The sequence below is a fragment of the Poecilia latipinna genome, unplaced genomic scaffold (assembly GCF_001443285.1).
Source record: "Poecilia latipinna isolate Pla-1442-1.1 unplaced genomic scaffold, P_latipinna-1.0 Scaffold1, whole genome shotgun sequence".
In the NCBI taxonomy this organism is placed as follows: Eukaryota; Metazoa; Chordata; class Actinopteri; order Cyprinodontiformes; family Poeciliidae; genus Poecilia; species Poecilia latipinna.
The window spans coordinates 269617-278058 of record NW_015112617.1 but is presented as its reverse complement, the minus strand read 5'-3'; the positions used below and the strand labels follow the sequence as shown (position 1 = coordinate 278058).

The 8442-nt window shown below is 36.2% G+C and overlaps 1 long non-coding RNA gene across 1 annotated transcript in view; it reads left to right on the top strand.

The window, feature by feature from the left end:
• Positions 1-2901: 2901 nt before the first annotated feature.
• Positions 2902-8442, top strand: part of LOC106947605 (uncharacterized) — a 9441-nt gene continuing 3900 nt past the window's right edge. Inside the window, exon 1 of the long non-coding RNA XR_001425023.1 lies at positions 2902-2914. This is a non-coding gene — a long non-coding RNA (uncharacterized LOC106947605). The remainder of the gene's footprint in view (positions 2915-8442) is intronic.

The window sequence follows — 8442 nt, the reverse complement described above, 5'->3', positions numbered from 1 at the left end:
TGCTCATTCAATTCTTTTTCTATTTTACCAACAAGTGGTTACACCTTCGATCAACATTTGAAAGGTACATTTATTAAAGAAAATCTGTTTACTGTTCAAAGAAATTGCTATTCTGTAGGCCCAGACCAAGTTTTACTTTCCATAGTTGTATCTTTGGATAGACTGGAGAACCACCCGAGGGTCACCCTGCCTCTCACTCAATGACCAGTGGAGATGGGCACCAGCTCTGCAACGACAAATAGGTATAGAAAACAGATGAGTGGATATTTCTGCTTTAGAGAGGCATTTTTTTTGTACGAGAAAAGTTTGTTTAAAAAGTACTTGCCTGCTTTTGAAAACAAAGGAAAAGTTAATTGAGACGCATTTGTGTTTCGTGTGTTGCAGAGTTTTAATTTTTCTCCCTCTAAACTATAATGAAGTTTGCTTTTGAAACGAGGCTTTTAAGGCACCAAAACAACGTTACAAAGGCTTTGTGATGATGCATGCAGCACTCGGCTCTATCAGCAACAAACAGGACTTCAGTTTTCTCCTTTTTATCCTTGAGATTTGCAGTGTGGTGTAAGTGCATCAAGCCAGCTGCGTTATTCCATCAGGAAATCATGCAGGATTACTGTGACGAATGTCATACCTTGTTGTAAGAAAAAAAGAGCAAACAAACATTCACACAATAACCGTTTAGCAAATAATCCAGGTTAAATTTGCAATCTGTCTGTTACTCTTCAAGAGTTTATATGACTTTTTATTGGCAGAACTGATAAAAAAATCTAATTTCTTACCAGACTACATGGCTACAAAGAGTTTCAGAGGACATCAGGTACGTTGCTTTGAACCACCAAACTCTGAGGTAATGCAAAAAACAGTAATGAGGGCAGACAGAGCAGCGTTGGTACCTGAAATCCTTTCAGACACGACGATCTCCCGGTTTGCTTTGATGATTTCCAATTTTTTTTTTTTTTTTTTGAAAAATGCTCACCAACAGACACGAAGTTCACTCACTTATAGCAGGGAGGAAAGGCACTTTGATGTTACATCTGATAAAAAGCGACACAGGAAAGACGGTGCGACTACAAAAGCGGCTCTTTTTTTTTTTTTTGGAAAACAATGTAAAATATGTTTTGATGTTTCGGTGAAGAAAGCTAATAAACTTACAGAACTCTGTCTTCCTCTGGAGTTTTATTATCGCGTTTGACCAGGTTGAAATTGGAAATGTTAAGCCCCAAGCTGACAACAAAATACAGGACAAGTTATTTTGATGTTGCTTCCTATTTTGCACACATCTCTGAACATGAATGTGGTTCGACACAGTTTATTGTCCAGCTTTGCTCTGCTAGAGAAAGTGCATCCTCAGCACTTTCTGTTGCCTGGCCATTTATGAGAAATCTTAAAACTGTTTTGCAGGCGCTGGCCGGCATGAGATAAAATAAATAAATAAATAAATACAATTCTTGGAAGCTGTGCATTGCATAACAATTTGGAAGTTACAAAACAGTGAATTAAAAATAAAAGCAAACTGTCTCTAAAAGAACAGAGAAAGGTATGGTGAAATAAAGATAAACGTTATAAAATAAAGCTTCAACAGTCTGTTAAATGATGAGGAGAGAACATAGAGCAAATATGCAATGCCCAAATATCCAGTTTACCCACTTGAATTCACAGACAGTAAAGATGTGCAAGGGAAAAGTTCCTGCTCAAAAAATACAGATAAATAAAAATAGGGTCTGTACCGGGCTTTTATTAGGATTTGGCTTTTCCTGGACCTCATTTACAGACTTTTCTTCAAGACTTCCCACACTGACTCCCAGATTTTCTTGCCTTCTATCCAAGTACATTGGTGGTGATGTTAAAATAATTTCTTAATGCAAAGTGGATCCCACAATTACTGGCATCCATATAAACCGCTGTGAAAAAACTCCCTACACTTTTTAATGCTGATCAGTGTTTCAGCTTTGAAAACGTAATCCATGACTTCATTCATCTTAGTCCAAAAGTGGAAAAGACAAGAGAACATACTATTCAATTATGATTTAATCTTCACTTATCCGATCACTTTAACTGTGCTTATAGGTCTCACAATAAATTTTGCTGGACGATAAATTGTCCCAAAGGTTATTGCGGTAAACAAAGTAATAATATATGTTGAAGTAAAATGAAGGGAATGGCATAATAGTGCAAGAACACATTGTCAAAGATGAATAAGTTTTAAATCCTAATGAACGTTTAACACTGGACCTGGAAGACATTTTTTAAAGTACGCAAAATAAATAAAAACAGAAAAAGCCAGTGAATTAAGTCCATGTAAACCAAAGAAAGTTGCTAGTTCAGACCAAAGCAGCAGACTGAAGACTTCTGTCATCTAGTTTTTAGCAGAAACAGAGAGAAAAGGAAAAAAAAACAATAAATTGAGTTTGTTTTAATTTATGCCACTAACTGATTTATTGATTATTGTGACGTGACAGGCCTACATTCTAAATCAAAACTCGAAACAACAATTTAGTAGTTTAAAACGACAAGCAGAGCTGGATCTTTACACAAACACACAGTGAGGAGAATCTAAGGGGAGATAAAACAGTTAGATGATTTCAGCAAGCCAAAAATACATTATGTCCTACCAAAAACAACAGCAAATGGGATAAAATTACTAAACCCTTAAGTGCTCTCATGCATTGAGCTTTGGGGAGGATCTGTGAAAGTACAAGTCAGTTTTTCTTCAACGGTTACTGAGAGTCTTATTAGAAATCATCCCATCAGGAGCTCAAACTCTGGTGGCCTCTGTGGGAAAATAATTCATCTCTGAATGTTTCAGCAGAATAAAGATCCAACACATGCAGCCCACCACAGAACTGATTCAGCAGACACAAAATCAAACTTTCCTCCTCCACCATCTCAGTCCCCAGAAATAAATCATATAAAAGAGGTTTTATTAAAATCAATTGTTTCTGGCAATTCTCAGCATGACTTTCCTGCGCCGCAATAAGCGATGCATTTACAATTCATGCCCATTTGCAAGAGGTGTTGATGAGTGCCAGGGCTGCAGTCCTGCAGGTAGATCCTTTATTTTCCCCCTTTTTCATAACGGTTTCACCCTGCTGCTAGGCAAAATCAATGTGTGCTTAGTTTATACTTTAAAAAACATTTTCAGACCTTGTGAACTTAAAACACTCAAGAGCCACAGCTGTGATGTGCGCGGAGTACGTGAGGCTTTTGTAAGCAGCCTTTAAGATGCAGAGGAGAGCACGGTAACAAGGAACATGGAGGGGTACTCTGTGATGAGAGATTAGAGGCTTAGCAAGGTATGATGAGTCTAAATTTAGATTTTTAATGCCATAAAGACAACTCTCTGAAGGTGGCTGGGTCACCATAGCACCTAATGCTGAGCACACAAAAGCGCCGAAGGAGGCTTAGATTGAAGTTTTTTACCAATCTGACTGAAAAAGAGCCGCACCTGGGGTTTTTAAATGATATTCCACAAAGAAAAATTGCATAGAAGCAACATCTAGAACAGAGATGTTAAATTAACCAAGCAATTCAAATTTATTTGCTGAATCAACCCTACTGATTTAAAAGAGAAACACAGAAAGATCTCTGTTACATTTGCATTTTGAACATCCAAATATGATCAAACGCCAAACATAATCATCAGCAAGATATTACTTAAAGCCAAGGGTATCCATAGGGACAAAAGTGGAGTGGAAGGGAGCACTTTCCAATTTAAATGCACTTGATATGAATAACTTTGAGGTTGCTGTCAGAAAATCTAATGGAAATTAAATCAATAATTCTAGCCAGGGAGAGGGCGGGGGGGAAGCCTTTAAATGTGAAGAGTATACAAGCAGTTCAAACGTTTTAAACTCGAATCATTACAGAAGATTAAATTTTACATTTAATATAAGGGAGGGGCATACTATAGGGAAGGAAAAAGACCCTTGGTTCACTACTGAAGAAATATGTGTGTCTGTAGAGACGGAGTCAGCAGAACAAGTGAAGAAAAAAAACAAAAAACCAGGCCATCAGTTTGCTTAAGGCCTCTTACATCTAACGATACCTTCCGATTTTCAGAATGCAGTTCTGTTGCAAGTCAACTTCAAAGTTAAACACTGCTATTCCTGTGACTTGGATGTGAGAGGTCAAAGCATTTCGGTGCTAAAAGCAACTTGTGTTCCGTATTTTAAGAGAAAATGAGCTGATGATTCTTTATGCATTATTTTAAAGCGAAGTAGACACAAACACTGGCGAAACATGAACCCTAATATCAGTAGTTCTTAATATTGTACCCTGGCCTAGTAAAAACCTGCACATTGTTCTATGCTTCGCTTCGTACAGATGGTGTGGAGTCGAGGTTATTGAGAAACGATTGCTTCCTGGAGGCGGAGACTCTGTTGGCGTCTTAAACTTTACCCACTCTCTAATGTTTGACCTTGACGTATGTAAAGGGCCAATTTGATGCTATGAAGCTCACTGAAAATTGCATGCTTTGTTAAAAAAAAAAAAAAAAAAAAAAAAAAACAGCTCTATTGTGAAGAGAGAAGTACGTAGCTGATGAAGACGGCTGTTTGTTTATTCAATATTTGGAAGCATATCCAATACGGACTGAACGGCTTTGTTCACTTTCACTGCTGCCATGGACGTTTATTGAATTTATCGTTTCATTTATCGTGGTAAATTTCTTAGGATAAGGATTTTGATTTATTTGGTAAATTTAAATTAATTATGTTTTTTTAAGTAAAGTGTCAGGATGATTTTTTTTTTTTTATATTATTTTTCATGTTTGTTGAGTGCATCAGAAATGACTAAATGCAGGTAGTCTGACACAAATCACACTTTGTGTTTTCAAGAGCAGTATTTGTGTTTGTGAGGCTATGATTGCTGTATCTATAATTTTAACAGTAGTGGCATTAACAATACCAATACCGATACAAATACCTTTAAGTTTTATATATCAAATATATAAATGTATATTTCTACTAAATAAAGTGCAAAAAATTATAATTTGAGAGCAAATTAAAGCAATATTTTGAGGTAGATTTGAGAAATATAAAAAAAATGAAACCAATTTTCAAGAGGGAATCTGTAACTAAAGTATCGATCGCATCATATCAGCATTGATCCAATATTGATACCAACTTGGCATTGATATTATCGATATTTTTGGATCAATCTGCCCACCTCTAGTGCCAGCATCATATTCAGTTTTCTTCAGCATGGACAGGAAAGATGGATAGAATATCAGTGAAGACAGGTAGAGAATCCAAAGCCCACCACACTTTTTCTTAGGAGTGTTTGATGATTTAAAGTAGTATTTAACTTTAAATCCAAAGTAACATCTTGGTTATTTTCTTAAATAATCCATGGCCTCAGAATTACATCATGTCATGCTGCTTCACCAAACAAAGAAAAAAAAAAAAGACATGGCTACTTTAAACTATTCATAGTAAATGCCTCAAGTGCATTGAGTTATTCACAGAGACAGCAATAATCCAAGACAATAAGGTAAAAATAAGCTTTAAATATAACAAGAATCAAACAGGCAAACAAAAGCAAAAATCATTACAGATCAGGTGCTTTGAATTCAGAAAGAATTACCAAAATTTGACCCAAGGTGTTTCTCAGTACTCGTATAGAAATCTCATAAGCAGCTCAACCTGCTGCTCAGTCTGTTCAGATGTCAGATTTTGGCTGCAGGCCACGGGATAAGAAATAGGCAGTGCAGTGCTGGGTTTTTTCCCCTCTCACACATAGCGAGATCTTTATTCCTCTGGTTTGTATCAGATAAATTATATATTACAGTAATAAAATACAAAGAAAGTGAGCTTAAATTTTATTTTGACCACACTGAAAATAATATTTCTACTTCTACATAGCTGTAGTATGATACTGTGCCAATTAAAAATCTTAGAATGAAACATTTTAGACTAATGTATTGTGTGTTGTTGAGCAATTTCTAGAAAGATTTAAATTACCATAACCATCCCAGCTGTAAATAAGAGTTTGAGGTTTTACTTGAAGATGGTAAAAATAATTATTGAAATATGATATATGACTTAATTGGTCTGGCCAGGTGCTCCCAATGAGGCTGGCAAGCTCTGCCAAACAGGAGAGAACTGTCCCCACTGTCAAAACAAACATGGAAAGATAAGAGAGCATCAAACATAATGTGCAAGTGAAATTTTGAAATTAATAACTCCCCAATTAGACAGTGTGCTCGAGCACCATTACTAACAAGTTATCTTATAAGTAGCCATAAATCTTTAAAAACAAAACTTAGAGGCAAACAGCAGACTGTGTAAAATTGTTTTTTTGTTGTTTTTTTTTGAAAATGTGGAATTTTTACTTGGATTCCAAATATTTTTTTTTTATTTATTTGCACATCGTGTCAGGTAGTTTTATAGGTTTAAGTCTTTTTCTGTCAAAACATAAAAAATAAAAAAAAATTCCCATCACAGTTTGCATGTTACATGTGATCTCTATTATCAAACTTTTTCCAAAACATCTCAATTAGGGGTGATTAATCGGTTTGATCATGACAAATCGATTATTAAAATGACCATAAACTAATTTAGCACTAATGTTAATGTTATTGCACAAAACATTAACAGTAAGAGGTGAAAAAATCTGCAGAATACGGCAATTCTTTTTATTATCCAGTTAATCAATTAATTGTCAGAATAATGGATTACTAAAATAGCTGCAGCCCTTGTATCATTTAGAAATCGGGGCCAACCATTGCAACTTCAGAGTCACTGTTTGTAGACCAGATCAAACAACAAGTGCCTGAATACCGGAGCTGCAGCCAAACTTGAAGGAGCAAATTTCATCATATTTCATAGTGAGAACACCAAAAAAAAAAAAAAACTTAAAAGTTTGAACATAAATAAATCCCAATTGGCCCTTCTATTGTTTTTCAAAGCAGATGAAAACCTTGAAAGGTACACCTCTGAAACAGAAAGAGCCTGAAAGTCAACACTTTCTAAAACTGAAGGACAAAAACATATGGTATATTTAAAATTAGAGCACACACCTGCCATTTGTCCTAAAAGGATGGTTTAATGTAAATCTGATGAAGAGCCAATTCCTCTAAATTTTATCTTGGTGTCATTTTATGATGCAATAATAAGAGACACCTTTGGAGTCCTGCTGACCGCCAAGCAACTTTTTCTAACGTATGTATGTATGTTTTTTTTGTTGTTGTTTTTTTTTGTCTGTATGAATTGAAATGTGCCAGATGGATGTGGCTGCTTAATGGTAACAGAAAATGATGGAGTGAGTATACTTCCTTTCCCTCAAAGGTCCCTAGATTGAAGAAAAGTGGGTGAAATTGGTGAAAGTAAACTGGTGAAAAAGACTGCTTTTTCCTCATCCACAAAAGACGCTCACTCCATTCAGAACACTCGTTTCCTAGTGATTCAAGGGGGAAAAAAAGCAACTCAAAGCTGAGGGATGGATGAGGACACAACAAACTTCATGCCTCACAGACAACCAGCGAATCAGGAGCTCTGTCATGTTTTAGGTAATGTTAAGGAAGAAATTCTAAAATAGGTTAACTTTGGAAAAAGTTTGGCTCTCTCTCTCTTCCTTAGATCCCAGGTCCTCTCGGCAGGCCACGTGTAGCCACAAGGAAAACAACAATGCGTGTTGACGTCACAGAATTACAGAGTTTAATCCAATATAAGACAATGCACAAACTTACACCAGAAACTGCAGAACAACGGAGACATACATTCATTTACCTGACATAAATAGAAAGAAGAAAAGCAAAGACGTGCAAAGACATCTTTGGAGAATTGCAAGAGCAAATCTGATTTGTTACTTCTGTGTAGAAAGTTTTATCTTCTTTTCTTTAATTTATTCAAATAAGGCGTATCTTTGCTCCTCCAACCAGGAGCTATCTCTGACCCTCTATCTGAAGCCTAAAACCCCTGCCGTGTTTACGGCCTTTCACAGATGAGTGTGAAAAGCTAGAACTTCCACTGTATTGTTTTCCCACAGACAAAAGGCAGTTCAAACAATCCTAGCAAACCATCTGCTGTAACTACAGGTAACATAAAGGTCAAAAAGTCAGAATACATTACTAAATTCAAAACCACAATTAGGCCATTTGAATTAGGACATGTTAAGTTTTCAAACTAGCTTATTTTAAATTTATTTTCTCAACAGTAAGAAGCTTTGCATGTCATCCTGAGCACACCGACCCCTTTCAGCTGAGAATTGGAAGATGGTCATTGTTAATGGCAAAATTAAGTAAGCCGAATACAAGGAAGTGCTTTAAAAGCCACAAAATGTTCGACTTTGGACTGAAAAGTTCACTTTTACGTAGGACAACAACCTTAAACATATAGCAAGAGCTACAATAGAGGTATTTAGTTTAAACCAATGTTTCTCAACCTTTTTTGGGCCAGCGCCCCCCAACCCTTTATCCAGGTCCCTCACCGCCCCCACCAAAGAATG